This window comes from Ranitomeya variabilis, chromosome 5 (assembly GCF_051348905.1).
Source record: "Ranitomeya variabilis isolate aRanVar5 chromosome 5, aRanVar5.hap1, whole genome shotgun sequence".
In the NCBI taxonomy this organism is placed as follows: domain Eukaryota; kingdom Metazoa; phylum Chordata; class Amphibia; order Anura; family Dendrobatidae; genus Ranitomeya; species Ranitomeya variabilis.
The window spans coordinates 132582554-132598915 of record NC_135236.1 but is presented as its reverse complement, the minus strand read 5'-3'; the positions used below and the strand labels follow the sequence as shown (position 1 = coordinate 132598915).

General features: G+C 46.4%; 1 long non-coding RNA gene across 2 annotated transcripts in view; it reads right to left on the bottom strand.

Annotated features, from left to right (window-relative positions):
- LOC143775326 (uncharacterized) overlaps positions 1–16362 on the bottom strand; it is a 94440-nt gene that overhangs the window by 15622 nt on the left and 62456 nt on the right. For both annotated transcript variants that reach the window (XR_013215622.1, XR_013215623.1), the window contains one exon: positions 14748–14837. This is a non-coding gene — a long non-coding RNA (uncharacterized LOC143775326). The remainder of the gene's footprint in view (positions 1–14747; positions 14838–16362) is intronic.

The following is a 16362-nucleotide window of genomic DNA, read 5'->3' as shown; positions in this document are numbered from 1 at the left end:
GGAAAAGGTGGCTCTTTTCATCATGCTCCTTGCAAACACAGAACTAAACACTTATAAAATGTGTCCCCTGCAACCGTAAAACCGTCCTGGAGGTGGGACTTTCCTTCGTAATGTGACGCAGCACAGCCGTCATTCCTACCCCCCCGGCGACGCGCACCGGCTCCTCAGCGTTGTTTGATTCCGTCCCGGAGCCTGCGCTGTTATGTTATCCCGTGGCCAGGCACACTTAGCGCTGCTCGTCTTCTGGCATCATTTGGTGTCAGGATGGCTGCGCCTGTGCGGCCGCGCTGGCCGAGAGCCCGCCTCGCAGTGTCTTCTGATTTAATCCCACTGGGGGCCTGGGATCCATGGACATGCGCAGTGCATATCCTCGCCTCTCACTCCCCTCCCTACGGCTTCTTAAGACTGTGCGGTGTCACGGCCGTGGCATGCTATTAGGGACCAGCTGACACCGAACAGTCTGAAGAAGCCATAGGGAGATGAGTGAGAGGTGGAGGTTCAGATATGCACTGCGCATGTCCATGGATCCCAGGCCCCCAGTGGGATTAAATCAGAAGACACTGCGAGGCGGGCTCTCTGCCAGCGCGGCCGCACAGGCGCAGCCATCCTGACACCAAATGATACCAGAAGACGGGCAGCGCTAAGTGTGCCTGGCCACGGGATAACATAACAGCGCAGGCTCCGGGACGGAATCAAACAACGCTGAGGAGCGGGTGCGCGGCGCCGGGGGGGTAGGAATGACGGCTGTGCTGCGTCACATTACGAAGGAAAGTCCCACCTCCGGGACGGTGTTACGGTATCAGTGGACACATTTTATAAGTGTTAAGTTCTGCGTGTGCAAGGTGCTAAACAAAAATAGCTACCTTTTCCTTGTGCAGCATTACTGCTGCACAAGGTGGCTCTTTCAGTAACAAACGCCTTGGGGGGGGGGGGACAGATTCCCTTACATTTCAGTTGTTGTGTCAGCGTGGCGGTCGCATGACACATTGCCGGCTACACAGCTGGGGATCAGCTGACGTTACTGAAACCCAATAACACTGGGTCGTATGTTTTGACTGTGCAGACGGCACTTCTGAGCCTCAACTGGCGGTGTTGGAGCCCAGGAATTTAAGTTCAGGTGGTAGAAAGATGAACACAACAGGAGACCTGGATAACGTATACAGTGACCTAATTATTTAATCAGGAGGAGGAGTGGCAAATTCCTGCGAGATCCAGGCCTTGTTCATTTTCAGGAAAGTAAGCCGGTCAACGTTATCGGAGGATAGTCGCATGCGACGGTCAGTTAGTACACCACCTGCAGCACTAAAGACACGTTCCGATAATACACTGGCCGCAGGGCAAGACAGCACCTCCAATGCATACTGGCTTAGCTCTGGCCATGTATCCAGCTTTGAGACCCAAAACTTGAAAGGGGAAGAGCCGTCTGGGAGTACAGCAAGAGGGCAAGACATGTAGTCTGTCACCATCTGACGGAACCGTTGCCTCCTGCTGACTGGAGCCGTCTGTGATGGTGTAGACTTTTGTGGGGGGCACAGAAAACTGTGCCACAGTTGGGCCATACTGGTCTTGCCTTGGGCAGAGGCACTGCTTCTGCTCCCTCTTTGTGCAGAGCCTCCACCACTGCCTGGACGCACTGAGCTGCTTTGGAATGCACTAGCAGAACTTCTCTCAGTTGGAATGGAGAAGATGATGGAATTGACCAGTGTGTCTTGGTACTCCCGCATTTTTCGCTCCCGGTTCAACGGTGTGATGAGGCTTTCTACGTTGTCCCGGTAGCGAGGATCGAGGAGGGTGAACACCCAATAATCAGACATGTTGAGAATGTGGGCGATGCGGCGGTCGTTTCTCAGGCACTGCAGCATGTAATCCACCATGTGCTGCAGACTGCCAACTGCCCAAGAAATGCTGTCCCCTGCTGGAGGCGTGATCTCTGCCTGCTCGTCATCACCCCACCCTCGCTGTACACACTGAGTACTGGACAATTCGGTAACTCCCTCCTCTGGACGGACGTCTTCCTCCTCCATTGACTCCTCCTCATCCTCCTCACAAACTGTCCCCTGCCTACGCGTTTGTGAGGAACCACGTGGCGCTGACTGTCCAGAAGATGATGGAAATGGTGAATCCTCATCCTCCACCTCTTCCACAACATCATCCCTTAGCGCTTGCAGTGATTTTTCAAGCAGGCAGATAAGGGGGACAGTCATGCTGACTAGTGCATCATCTGCACTCGCCATCCGCGTGGAATAATCAAAGGGACGCAAAACCTGGCAGACGTCATTCATAGTGGCCCACTCTGTGGTTGTGAAGTCTGTACGGCGCTGACTGCGACTTTTTTGCGCCTGAAGCAGCTGGTACTCCATTACAGCTTGCTGCTGCTCACACAACCGCTCCAACATATGTAACGTGGAATTCCACCTGGTAGGTAGGTCACATATGATGCGATGTTCCGGCAGGCGGTGTCGGCGCTGCAGAGCCGCAATGCGCGCTTTTGCCGTGCTGGAACGCCGCAAGTGAGCACACTCTAGGCGGACCTTGTGCAGCAGTGCATCAAGATCCGGATAGTCCCTCAAAAAGCTCTGCACGACCAAATTGAGCACATGTGCCAGACATGGGATGTGAGTGAGGTTGCCGAGGCCCAGAGCTGCCACCAGATTTCGGCCATTATCACACACTACCATGCCTGGCTGGAGATTCGCTGGCACAAACCACACATCGCTCTCCTGCTTGATGGCATTCCAGAGCTCCTGCGCTGTGTGGCTACGATTCCCCAAAAAAATTAATTTCAACACGGCCTGTTGACGTTTGGCCACGGCTGTGCTCATGTCGGTCGTAACAGGTACACGTTCATCACGGGTCCATGTGGAGGTGGACTGTGACGGCTCCTGCAGCGATGATTCTGAGGAACTGGTGTAAGAGGAGGAGTCAATGCGTACAGAATGGATTCCTGCAATCCTTGGAGTGGGCAGGACACGTCCTGCGCCACTCGCACGGTCTGTACCCGGCTCAACGACATTAACCCAATGGGCAGTGAGGGAAAGGTATCGCCCCTGTCCATGTTGACTGGTCCACGCATCGGTGGTGAGGTGGACCTTGCTACTGACGGCGTTCAGTAGCGCGTGTTTTATGTGTCCCTCCACATGCTTGTGCAGGGCAGGGACGGCTTGCCTGCTGAAGTAAAAGCGGCTGGGCACATTGTACTGTGGGACTGCCAATGACATCAAGTCACGGAATCTGTCAGTCTCCACCAGCCTGAATGACAGCATTTCCAGTGACAGAAGTTTGGCAATGCCTGCAGTCAGAGCCTGTGCTCGTGGGTGGTTTGACGAGAAAGGCCGCCTTTTCTCCCATGCCTGTACTACCGATGGCTGTAGACTGGGCTGGGAGTGTGTGGATGACTGGGAAAGTGGTGCTGCGGGTGGAATTACAGCGGGTCTCTGGACAACAGGGCCAGAGGTTCTTCCACGGCGATCCTGGGAGGAAGCCGAACCAGCTGCGTGTGAGCTAGAGGAAGAGGCAACACGAGCTGAAGAGGTGGTAGCTGCCGCTGTTGGTTGGCCTACCTCTTCAGTGTGTTTTTCTAACTCCGCCGGGTGCCTGTTGCGCACATGTTTCCACATGTTGGAGGTATTGAGGTTGCTGACATTTTTCCCTCTTTTGACTTTTTGATGACACACCTTGCATCTGACATAGCAAATGTCATCTGCAACTGTGTCAAAAAAGGACCAGGCACTGCAAGTCTTGGGAGCGCCCTTTTTGGCTTTTGGAAGAGACATGCTCCTAACGGGTGCCAAAGCGGAGGCTGCAGGATCCGCAGTCTTCCCCCTCCCTCTCCCTCTTTGGGCCGTACGGGGAATCTCTTCCTCAGAGCTGCTCCCACCACCTTCCTGTCCCTCACGCCAAGATGGGTCGAGGACCTCATCATCTACACTACCCTCTGCCCCCAACTGCTCCTCCTGGGTAGTCTCAGCAGTAGAGCACGCACCAGTAAGTGGCACCTGAGTGTCATCATCAGCTGATGCGGCCTGCGATGTGGTGACCGGAGCCACTGGCCCACCCGCCTCTTCAGAGGAAGACAGAAAAAGCTGTTGGGCATCACTGCACCCTGCCTCTTCTTCCATTTCTCCAATGCTGCTTGGCTGGCCCCCTGTTTCCAAGCCAAGAGATTCAGAGAACAGAAGTAGAGACGGCTCCTGTCCTGGGCTCTCTGTCTGCCTGGGCAATTTGGCAGGTGGTGAATAGACAGATGGCTGCTCTCCAGTGCTCTGTGTCTGAGAGGATGTGGCACTAATGGAAGTTGATGCATTAGCTGCCATCCATCCGACAACAGCTTCAATTTGTTCTTGACGCAGCAGCGGTGTACGGCGCTCTGACACAAAGCTGCGCATGAACGACTGTTGCCTGGTGAAAGTGAGTGCTGATGAGTCACCGGTGCCCGCAGCAGGCACAGAATCCCCACGTCCCCTCCCTGCTCCGCGCCCACGCCCACGTGCCTTACTCACTGCCTTCTTCATCTTGGTTGACTGATAAAGATAAGCAGAAAAGTACTAACGGATTTGTGTGCTTATTCCTGAGCAACTCCTCCTAACAGGTATAAGAAACACTAATTTTCTAAAGTGTGGACTAGACTTTAATATGAGCTAATGTGGCCTACACAAATGTAAAGTGGTGTAACTGGTGTGTTTGGTGAACTTTATTATTTATTTCTTTTTTGGGGGCTGAACTGACAACAGATAGAGCTGCAGTCACACGGAGACCGTGCAGACAGACGTAAACGGCGCTGCAAGGCCCAAAAACCCTCCTCTACGTTATCCTATGTAGTGTTTTTCCACAAGTTAGCTGGAGACGGGTGGAAAGACACTAATAGGATTTTTTTAAATAAATTAGCAGCAACCTACACTACTTGAAAAAAAAAGAAAATTGATTTGGCGGTATGACGCAGTGAACAACCCTGAGCTGGAGACAACCAGGCTATGGCTGCTCACAGACTACAGGGCGAGCTGCAATCACACGGAGACCGTGCAGACAGCCGTAAACGGCGCTGCAAGGCCCAAAAACCCTCCTCTACTTTATCCTATGTAGTGTTTTTCCATAAATTAGCTGGAGACGGGTGGAAAGACACTAATAGGATTTTTTTAAATAAATTAGCAGCAGACTACACTACTTGAAAAAAAATTAAAATTGATTTGGCGGTATGACGCAGTGAACAACCCTGAGCTGGAGACAACCAGGCTATGGCTGCTCACAGACTACAGGGCGAGCTGCAATCACACGGAGACCGTGCAGACAGCCGTAAACGGCGCTGCAAGGCCCAAAAACCCTCCTCTACTTTATCCTATGTAGTGTTTTTCCACAAATTAGCTGGAGACGGGTGGAAAGACACTAATAGGATTTTTTTAAATAAATTAGCAGCAGACTACACTACTTGAAAAAAAATTAAAATTGATTTGGCGGTATGACGCAGTGAACAACCCTGAGCTGGAGACAACCAGGCTATGGCTGCTCACAGACTTCAGGGCGAGCTGCAGTCACACGGAGACCGTGCAGACAGCCATAAACGGCGCTGCAAGGCCCAAAAACCCTCCTCTACTTTATCCTATGTAGTGTTTTTCCACAAATTAGCTGGAGACGGGTGGAAAGACACTAATAGGATTTTTTTGAATAAATTAGCAGCAGACTACACTACTTGAAAAAAAAAAAAAAAAAAAAGAACAGTATGAGGCAATGAACCACCCTCCCTGAACTGAATACAACCAGCTATGGATGGCCTATGTGGCTGCACTCAGACTAGAGAGTGGGCTGCACTCACACACACACAGACCTTGCAGATCGCTGTGAAAACAGCGCTACAAGGCAAAAGCAAGGTGAATAGTAGGTGAACACAGCGGTTGCTAAATTAGCCTTTGGAAAGCACAAAGAAGCAAATCGCTATCTCTAAACTGTCCCTCAGTCAGCAAACAGCGTCCTGTCACTAACTGAATTCACAGCAGAGTGATCGCAAAATGGCGCCAGCGACTTTTAAACTGCAGCATGACATCATTTCAGCAGCCAATCACAGCCTTGCCAGTAGTTTCATGCCCTCCATGCTAAACAGGATGTGCCCACACTTGGAATCATTCTCATTGGCTGAATTTCTGCATTTTGAATCTTGGAACTTCCGATTCCGGTATCCGATACGCGGCAAGTATCGGAATCCCGGTATCGGAATTCCGATACCGCAAGTATCGGCCGATACCCGATACTTGCGGTATCGGAATGCTCAACACTACTCACCACACATCTAGATAGGTTCCTTGAGGGGTTTAGTTTCCTAAATGGGGTCCCTTGTGGGGGTTTACACTGTTTAGGCACATCAGGGGCTTTCCAAACGGGATGTGACATCCACTAATGATTCCAGTCAATTTTGTGTTCAATAGGTCAAACGGCGCTCCTTCCCTTCCGAGCTCTGCCGTGCGCCCAAACAGTGGTTTTCCCCCACATATGGGGTATTAACGTACTCAGGAGAAATTGCACAACAACTTTTATGTCTAATTTCTACTGCTACCCTTGTGAAAATAAAAATTGGGGGTTAAAAGATAATTTTTACAGAAAAAAATATGATTTTTCTGATTTTCACTGCTCTACGTTATAAACTTCTGTGAAGCACCTTAGGGTTCAAAGTGCTCACCACACATCTAGATAAGTGCCTTGAGGGGTCTAATGATTCCAGCAGATTTTGCATTCAAAAAGTCAGTATCTTCTGAGCTCTGCCGTGCGCCCACACAGTGGTTTTCTCTCTCATATGGGGTATTGGCATGTCCAGGAGAAATTGCACTACAAATTTTTGGGTCCATTTATTCCTGTTACCCTTGTGAAAATAAAAAAAATGTGGGTCTAAAATAATATTTTTGTGAAAAAAAGTTAAATGTTCATTTTTTCTTCCACATTGATTCACTTCCTGTGAAGCACCTGAAGGGTTATTAAACTTCTTGAATGAAGTTTTGAGCACCTTTAGGGATGCAGTATTTAGAATGGTGTGACTTTTGGGTATTTTCTGTCATATAGGCCCCTCAAAGTCACTTCAAATATGAGGTGGTCCCTAAAAAAAATGGTTATGCAAATTTTGTTGGAAAAATGAGAAATTGCACGTCAACTTTTTAACCTTTATAACTCCTAACAAAAAAAAAATATTAAAGGGGTTAATCACATAGTGATTATGAGTCTCTCAGATAAAAGCTCCTTCCTAATGCAAATAATCACAAGACTTTCTAAAATGTTACTATGTACAGGTCCTTCTCAAAAAATTAGCATATAGTGTTAAATTTCATTATTTACCATAATGTAATGATTACAATTAAACTTTCATATATTATAGATTCATTATCCACCAACTGAAATTTGTCAGGTCTTTTATTGTTTTAATACTGATGATTTTGGCCTACAACTCCTGATAACCCAAAAAATCTGTCTCAATAAATTAGCATATCAAGAAAAGGTTCTCTAAATGACCTATTACCCTAATCTTCTGAATCAACTAATTAACTCTAAACACATGCAAAAGATACCCGAGGCTTTTAAAAACTCCCTGCCTGGTTCATTACTCAAAACCCCCATCATGGGTAAGACTAGCGACCTGACAGATGTCAAGAAGGCCATCATTGACACCCTCAAGCAAGAGGGTAAGACCCAGAAAGAAATTTCTCAACAAATAGGCTGTTCCCAGAGTGCTGTATCAAGGCACCTCAATGGTAAGTCTGTTGGAAGGAAACAATGTGGCAGAAAACGCTGTACAACGAGAAGAGGTGACCGGACCCTGAGGAAGATTGTGGAGAAGGACCGATTCCAGACCTTGGGGAACCTGAGGAAGCAGTGGACTGAGTCTGGCGTGTGCAGGAAATGGGCTACAGGTGCCGCATTCCCCAGGTAAAGCCACTTTTGAACCATAAACAGCGGCAGAAGCGCCTGACCTGGGCTACAGAGAAGCAGCACTGGACTGTTGCTAAGTGGTCCCAAGTACTTTTTTCTGATGAAAGCAAATTTTGCATGTCATTCGGAAATCAAGGTGCCAGAGTCTGGAGGAAGACTGGGGAGAAGGAAATGCCAAAATGCCTGAAGTCCAGTGTCAAGTACCCACAGTCAGTGATGGTGTGGGGTGCCATGTCAGCTGCTGGTGTTGGTCCACTGTGTTTCATCAAGGGCAGGGTCAATGCAGCTAGCTATCAGGAGATTTTGGAGCACTTCATGCTTCCTGGCACCTGCTCACAGTGCCAAAACCACTGGTAAATGGTTTACTGACCATGGTATTACTGTGCTCAATTGGCCTGCCAACTCTCCTGACCTGAACCCCATAGAGAATCTGTGGGATATTGTGAAGAGAAAGTTGAGAGACGCAAGACCCAACACTCTGGATGAGCTTAAGGCCGCTATTGAAGCATCCTGGGCCTCCATAACATCTCAGCAGTGTCACAGGCTGATTGCCTCCATGCCACGCCGCATTGAAGCAGTCATTTCTGCCAAAGGATTCCCGACCAAGTATTGAGTGCATAACTGAACATTATTATTTGATGGTTTTTTTGTTTGGTATTAAAAAACACTTTTATTTGATTGGTCGGGTGAAATATGCTAATTTATTGAGACAGGTTTTTTGGGTTATCAGGAGTTGTATGCCAAAATCATCAGTATTAAAACAATAAAAGACCTGACAAATTTCAGTTGGTGGATAATGAATCTATAATATATGAAAGTTTAATTGTAATCATTACATTATGGTAAATAATGAAATTTAACACTATATGCTAATTTTTTGAGAAGGACCTGTATAACTAGAGGGTGCGAATACTGTGGTTGCAACTAGTCCCTAAAGCTTAGTGATGGAGACCCTAATAGTCCCACTGCACCATAAGAGAGAGAAGACCAGTTCTATAAATGTGACATAATATTCCTAGGGGGGTTAAACATTTTTGCATTGGGGGTCCCGGGGAGTCAAGGACCTTAAATATACACATCTGCTTATTCCCTTACTGCAGTCTGTTAGAAAATAGCATAATGTCTTAGATCCAAATATTACTCTAAAATGCCAACTATTAGGTGACTCCTTTCCATCTACATTTTGTCAAATGCCAGAGATGCCAAGATGTATTGAACCAAGCGGAGGCGGGGTCTTGTCCCTCTTCTCCTGCCCTCCTGGTTATTAAACTGCATAAAGTTATTAAACTGCATAAAGAGGAGGTTTTCAGTTCAGGACAAGAAAGCCATTGAACAATAGCAGGACCAATGAAAACTAAACAGTGAGGCACAGATCCAGCACCTATCGTCCTTGGAGAATGCTTGTTAGAGGAACTTCCCATTCAAAAATAGTAGATAGTAGAGTTGTTGTAAATCAATTTTGACGACCTATTCCATTGACCAGGTTGTTGCCCCAGGCTCTTTTGATTAGCTGTTTGGCGCTGCAATGATGGCGTCACGCCTGACCAGCTAAGCATAAGAGGACCTGCGGACATCCCGAACATATTAGACTGGTATGTGCACCAGAAACAGTTAGATTATGTTGTGAATGAGGGAAGCAAGACCATACATTGCTAGCGGACTTGTGTGAAAGGACAGCTTTAGATAAAAATAGATCCTACACGGGGCAAATACAACCGGAAACTACACTTGAGGACTGCCATAAAGCATGAGGACTGTTACATTATGCTCTACTATCCCAAATTAGAGTGTTTATCTTCCTTCATGTCTGGATTAAATGGAGCCTTATATGGCCAGTAAATGCTCCAAATCCTTCGTGCCAAGATGAGGTCAGCGCTTTATAGCTTTAGTACAGTATGTGAACTCTAAAGTTAAAAGGCGCCAGCAGGTTGGATGTGGGCACAGTCTGACCTCCTGTTTACCTGCAGCTTAACTCTTCTCTACAGCCCTATAGTCTGGTAAAAAGCTCTCTATGGCCTAACATCTCGTGCATTACTCAGTAGATGTAGAACACACAGTAACATATTGATAATACAAAACGGGAATGTAACAAACTGAAGACAGATGTCTGCTAATATTACTGTGCTCCAAGGAAGGAATTTCACCATTGGTATATGTATCTTTATGAAAAAAATTAAATAATTGGGAACACTTATAAGAACCGATCTTATAACAATGGTTTAAAATATACAAAAACTGCAAAAAATTGCTATATGAAAATGTATATGTAATATTAAAATTATCCTACAATGGCGGACCAGTGGAAGAAAGGTGATTCCGGCAGCTAAATAGGAAAGGGTTCTTTACCGTTAGAGCAGACAGACTGTGGAATGCCGACCACTAGAGGTAGTAATGGCAGACACTAGAACAGCTTTTAAAAAAGGGCTGGACGATTTCCTCAATACACATAAACATTGGGGGTTATAGTTAATTTAGTGACAAAAAAAACAATTGGTGGAGAAAGGTTGAACTTGATGGACCTAGGTCTTTTTTCAACCTATGTAATAATAACAATCTTTATTTTTATATAGCACTAACATATTCCGCAGCGCTTTACAGTTTGCACACATTATCATCGCTGTCCCCACTGGGGCTTCCCTATCAGTATGTGTTTGGAATGTGGGAGGAAACCGGAGAACCCAGAGGAAACCCACGCAAACAAACTCACATACAAACTCCTTGCAGATGTTGTCCTTGATGGGATTTGAACCCAGGACTCCAGCGCTGCAGTGCTAACCACTGAGCCATGTAACAATATATGTAACTATATATCTCTATGTTCGCCAGGAACTACCTGTTAAAATCTCGCCAGCAGTATTGCAACTTCTGTACTATGTCCTGAAAATGATTAGCTAATTGATCTGTGAACCAAATCTTTTGTTGCTGAAGATGCTCATTGACGATCCAATGTATTAAAGCTGGATGGGTGGATCCATGGATATTCATGTCCCTCGGCTTCGTCCGAACTTTAGAAAAAAGTTTGATTTGGGCATCAGAAAGGTGGGCCTGATCATCCAGCGGTTCCCACATAGTCCTCTGTGTGGCAGTGTGGGAAACAGCAACTCTGACCGGCGGTAACCTTACTCAAGTCACCGCCGGTGACAGCAGCTGGGTATCGCAGACAGCTGCAGTTTCCCACGCTTTGACACAGGACAGCGTGTGAAACAGCGACTGTGACCGACAGTGACAAAATTACCATCGGTCAGGTGCCAGCTGATTACTACTGTCATGATCGCGTGCATGGTCTCGCCGATTGCAGCGAGAGCAGGTGACGCTGATAAGCATAGTCATCAGCTGGCGCCTGTTCATAGTGGTAGCTTACTGCTATCCACAGGTGCCGGAGACCAAGAAGGCAAACGTGGCTTACTTTGTGGGATCATTTGATTAATAAATGTCGCGATTAACCTCCTGTTGCCTCCAACTCAAAAAATATTGCTAGAATCCGTTCCTTCCTCAGTCCACAATCTACCAAAACTCTTGTGCATGCTCTCATCATCTCCCGCCTCGATTACTGCAACACCCTCCTCTGTGGCCTCCCTGCTAACTCTCTTGCACCACTCCAGTCTGTCCTCAACTCTGCTGCCCGCCTAATCCACCTCTCTCCTCGCTACTCCCCTGCTTCTCCCCTCTGCAAATCCCTCCACTGGCTCCCAATCCCCCAACGAATCCAGTTCAAACTACTAACACTGATCTACAAAGCCATCCACAACCTGTCCCCTCCCTATATCTCTGAACTAATCTCCCACTATCTTCCCTCACGTAATCTTCGTTCATCCCAAGACCTCCTACTCTCCTCCACACTTATTCGTTCCTCACACAATCGCCTCCAAGATTTCTCCCGAATATCCCCCATCCTCTGGAATTCCATGCCTCAACACGTCCGATTATCCACCACCCTCGGATCCTTCAGACGGAACCTGAAAACCCATCTCTTCAGGAAAGCCTACAGCCTACAATAACCGAGCCGCCGCCTCACCACCGCCAGAGCCGCCGCCGCCGCCTCACCCCTACCTTCTGTCTCTTCCCCACTATCCCATAGAATGTAAGTCCGCAAGGACAGGGTCCTCTCCCCTCTGTACCAGTGTGTCACTGTAAACCTGTTTACTGTAAATGATATCTATAACTCTGTATGTAACCCCTTTCTCATGTACAGCACCATGGAATTAATGGTGCTATATAAATAAATAATAATAATAATAAATTGGTGAACTAGGGCTAGTGTGGAGGAGTCTTTATTCAAATAAACTTTTTTCCTGTGTGTGTTTATTTATTTTTACTACTGGCTTAGTAATGGGGGTGTCTCACTGACACCTCTTTATTACTTACCCCAAAAACAATTACCCCGATTGCCACCTCACCTGGGCAATCAGGAATCGCTGAGGCTAAGAACCAGATTTGGCGCATCATATATCCTGTGTGTCTGTGTATTTTTAACTAGTCACTTACCGGAATAGTAATAGGGGTGTCTAATATAAGCCGCTAAATCACTAACCTCTGGGCTTGATATTAGCGGACATTACACAGCTGACATGAACCCCAAAATATTACCCTGTTTGCCAACGCACTAGGGCAAGTGTGAAGAGCCGGGCAAAGTGCCAGAGTTGGCTCATCTAATGGATACGCCTTTTCTGGGGCAGCTGCTATTTTTAAGCTGGGAAGGGGCCAATATCCATGGACCTTCCAAACCTGAGAATACCAGCCCCCCAGATGTCTGCTTTACCTTGGCTGGTTATCAAAAATGGGGAAGACCCCACGTGGTTTTTTTTTTACATGGTCCACCGGTCAATGACAGCCATGCCAATACTGGAAGTTCCTAAACTGGAAAAGTTTGTTTATTGGCTGCGCTGTAGCCTTTCATGGAGCATTTTTTCACGCTGCTGAACCTGGACTGTAACACGGACTTACTTGAGAAGTCTGTGTCCGGGTCCATGAACGGACACCGGTACTGACCCCGAACTTTAGCATTCGGGTTTGCCCATCACTATACAGATGTTAAAAGGGTTATCTGATGACTATTTTATTTTTTTACACTTGGGTCTAATAACTAATATTCAGGTAGTTGCTAACTACCTGGCTTCAGCTCAGAGTGGTCACTGGCTGCTTCTGCCAGCAATTCTGGTGCTTCACATCAACAGAGCAGCTTTTTCTTTTCCAGGCTCTTCTGTCGATCGGTGTGACTGCCGACGACATGCTGATAGACAGCCAGCATCCCTCAGTTAGGCAGTGAGACACCACTTTTCATAATATCGGCAGCCACATCCCTTCAACAGAACAGAGCGGAAGAGAAACAGCTGCTCTGTCGACGTGATGTCAGTGGAAGTCACAGAATTGCTGGCAGGAGCTGTCTGTGACCGCTGTGAGCCAGCAGAGATTGCCGGCTGACAGAACAAGCTGGTAGTTAGCAACTACCTGGCTGTAATTCCTGGACCTGGATAACCCCTTTAAGGTAAAAGTAATTTATAGAGGTTGGTGTTCACTGGATATACCTGGTGCATAAGTGTTTGGCAGACACCCATCCAATCTGTTTCCATTGTAATAACATGCACTCTCAGCCAAAGAGAACTGGAACTGATAGAGTTGTTGATGGACACATTTAGGAAAGTAATCAGTTCCCACAAGCCATCTATGGTGAGATATTAAGCACTTTTAACATATGCAGACATTAAAAGACCAGATACTGATTAACCAATTGTAGCCCGAGGCATAAAGTACAGAAAAAACTGATACACTATGCCATACTGTCCCTAATGCAGGACTTGACTTCTAGTTTAGATTGTCTCTGAGGATCTGAGTTGGGCAATGCACCCATAGGCCCTTCATTAGGCATAATACTATGCATTAGTTTTTCCTGGAATCTTCATTTATTTGGTTTGCACATTTTGTAGTTGTGTAAATTCACAAAACTATGTAATAAGTGAACTTGGCATTGATATTGCCCAGTAAAAAAACGTTTTTACAGTGTACGACTGGTCTGAGATGGTATAAGGATTTTGAATTGCTTCACACATAAGGACTAAGACTGTACACTCTAGTCTTAATGAAGGAGCGTAGTGGGGTAAGATGTGCCAAGTTCATTAAAAGAAACCTGTCATGTAAAAAAAATATTATTGATCTGCAAATAGGGGATTAATATGCAATTCTGAAGCTATGCGGCTGCCACACTGAATGCCCGGTTACAGGGAGCAAATTAACTTTATTCCTCCTGGCAGCCTCCAGCTTTCAGTCATAGAGGCGCGGCATCAGTCACTGCTTAGTACATAGGGATCGGTGGCTATAAGAGCACCCCGGCACTGACTGACAGCTGGCGATACACTGATGCACTGCTGTGCTGACAGCTAGTGCCAGGGGGTGGTTACAGCTACCAATCACTATATACTGAGCACAGTGACTGTAGCCACACCTCTATGACTGAAAGCCGAAGGTTTCAGAATTCTATTAACCTGCTGATTAACCCCATATCTGCAGGTCAGTAGCATTTTGTCACATGACATGCATGCCACTTAATGAATTTAGCACATCTACTCAATGGCGTTGCACATGGCCAGAGATGCTACTCCAGTAATGGTGGAACTTTTGATGAACTTGGCGGCTGGGCACCACCACGCCCCTTCCCACCCATGCTCCCTCATTGTTCAAAAATGTTGCCTTTCCAAAGTGTTTTATGCCAAACGTCTGATGTAAATACTTTGAGAAGTCAGCCCCATAGTGTTTTTGATGTTTCATTTCTGTCCATGTTTTTTAGTATAATATTTGAGAAATCTTATTCGCTGTGTTTTTTTTTCATTTTGTGTGTTTTTTTCTTTTACCTGAAGTATAATTTTATTATTTTAAACACAACGTGTTAATTTTTCCAGCATTTCACTGCAGTTTTTCCACTCTTTGGTAAATGAGGCTCCCTGCAAAAAAAAAAAAAATTCATTAAAGAATGCACCCGAAACTGCTCTGAAACTTATTAAAAACGGACAGATTTTCTGCTTCAGATTTCTGGCAATAGTGTGTGTAATTCATGCAGAAAAAAACTGCAACAATAACTTTGGTCTTCTTCACTAACATTCTTTTTGTGTTTTTTCTAGCTGCCTTTTTAAGGCCGTGTGCACATAAAATGATTGAGATTTCTAAAATATGATTCACATTGTGCATTTTCTTTCTTTCCATGTTTTTTCCCTAAATGCAGCATCTCAATTCTTTCAGTGATTTTACAATTGTTTTTTTCCCATTGAGATCAATGATGTTTAGCAGCAAAAAAAATGTCCAAACTGCATCGTTTCCTAGGGTAGAAAATGAAGCAGATTGTATAAACTTGTCACAAATCAGACAATAGAAATAAAAAAAAAGACTGAAACAGAAAAAACATGAAAGTAGTGGTTCCATGCTTAATAAATATCATGCATGCCATTGTGCAATTTTCCACTCCATATGTACCGGTATATAAAAAAACCTGAAACCTTTTACGACTGTTCAAAACAAGCACAGGCGCTTGCTACACTCTAAGCATGACCAAACAGTTCAGTGCACCTTCCCACCAACTTGAATTCCATCTATCTTTGTCCTCCACTTACCTGATTGACAGCTCAGACTTTACATAAAGGTGAAGCTAGATGGCAAAAAGAAGGAGGAAAGCTCAGGTGCACAGAGTGGGCAGGGGCGGGCAAACTGCTGCCTGCAAGCCACATACGGCCTTCTGGCTGTTCACGTCCGGCACGCGCACCAGGACAGCTGAAAGGCAGAAATAGTGGCCCACGGGTTGCACTGTGCCCTCTCCAGCCCCCCTCCCCATCATCAGGATGCAGACAACGGTAAATACATTGGGGGATGAAGGTCCGCCGATCCTTTCTTCCACCAATCAGCGTGTGAGACAGCTGACATGATGATGTCATTTCATCTCAACAGCTGTGCACAGACTGGAGCAGAGGCAGAGCGCCGGGGGAATGGGAGAGAGGTGAGTATGTGGTGTTTTTGTTTTCATGTGTATGAGATATTTGTATGCATATAGAGAAGCTACGTGGGGGCTCATCCTCCATATAGGTGGCTATGTGGGGCTCATTGTCACACTCGGTGAGGGAGAATAGAGGTGCACCACAACAGGAAGAGGGTGGTGGAGCCCAAACACTAGAAAAGGGAGGAGTGGCGACCCCCAGACAGATCTGACAACATCTTGTCTGCCCTAACGTCCCTAAATACGTTCCGCACCTATCGCCGAGCAGGAATCTTATCCCTGACTGCTCCTGGCAATAGACCCTGGATAGGGAGGGGATGATGTAGCGCTAGTCAGCCCCCACTACAACTAAAGACAAAGCAGGAAAACAAATGAGGGAATACACTTAGCTTGAGACGACACAAGAGAACTCGTGCCAGCAATCCTCAAAGAGATTCCAAGAAGAAACTAGTCGACTTCTAGCACTTCCAAAAGGGGTAAATAGA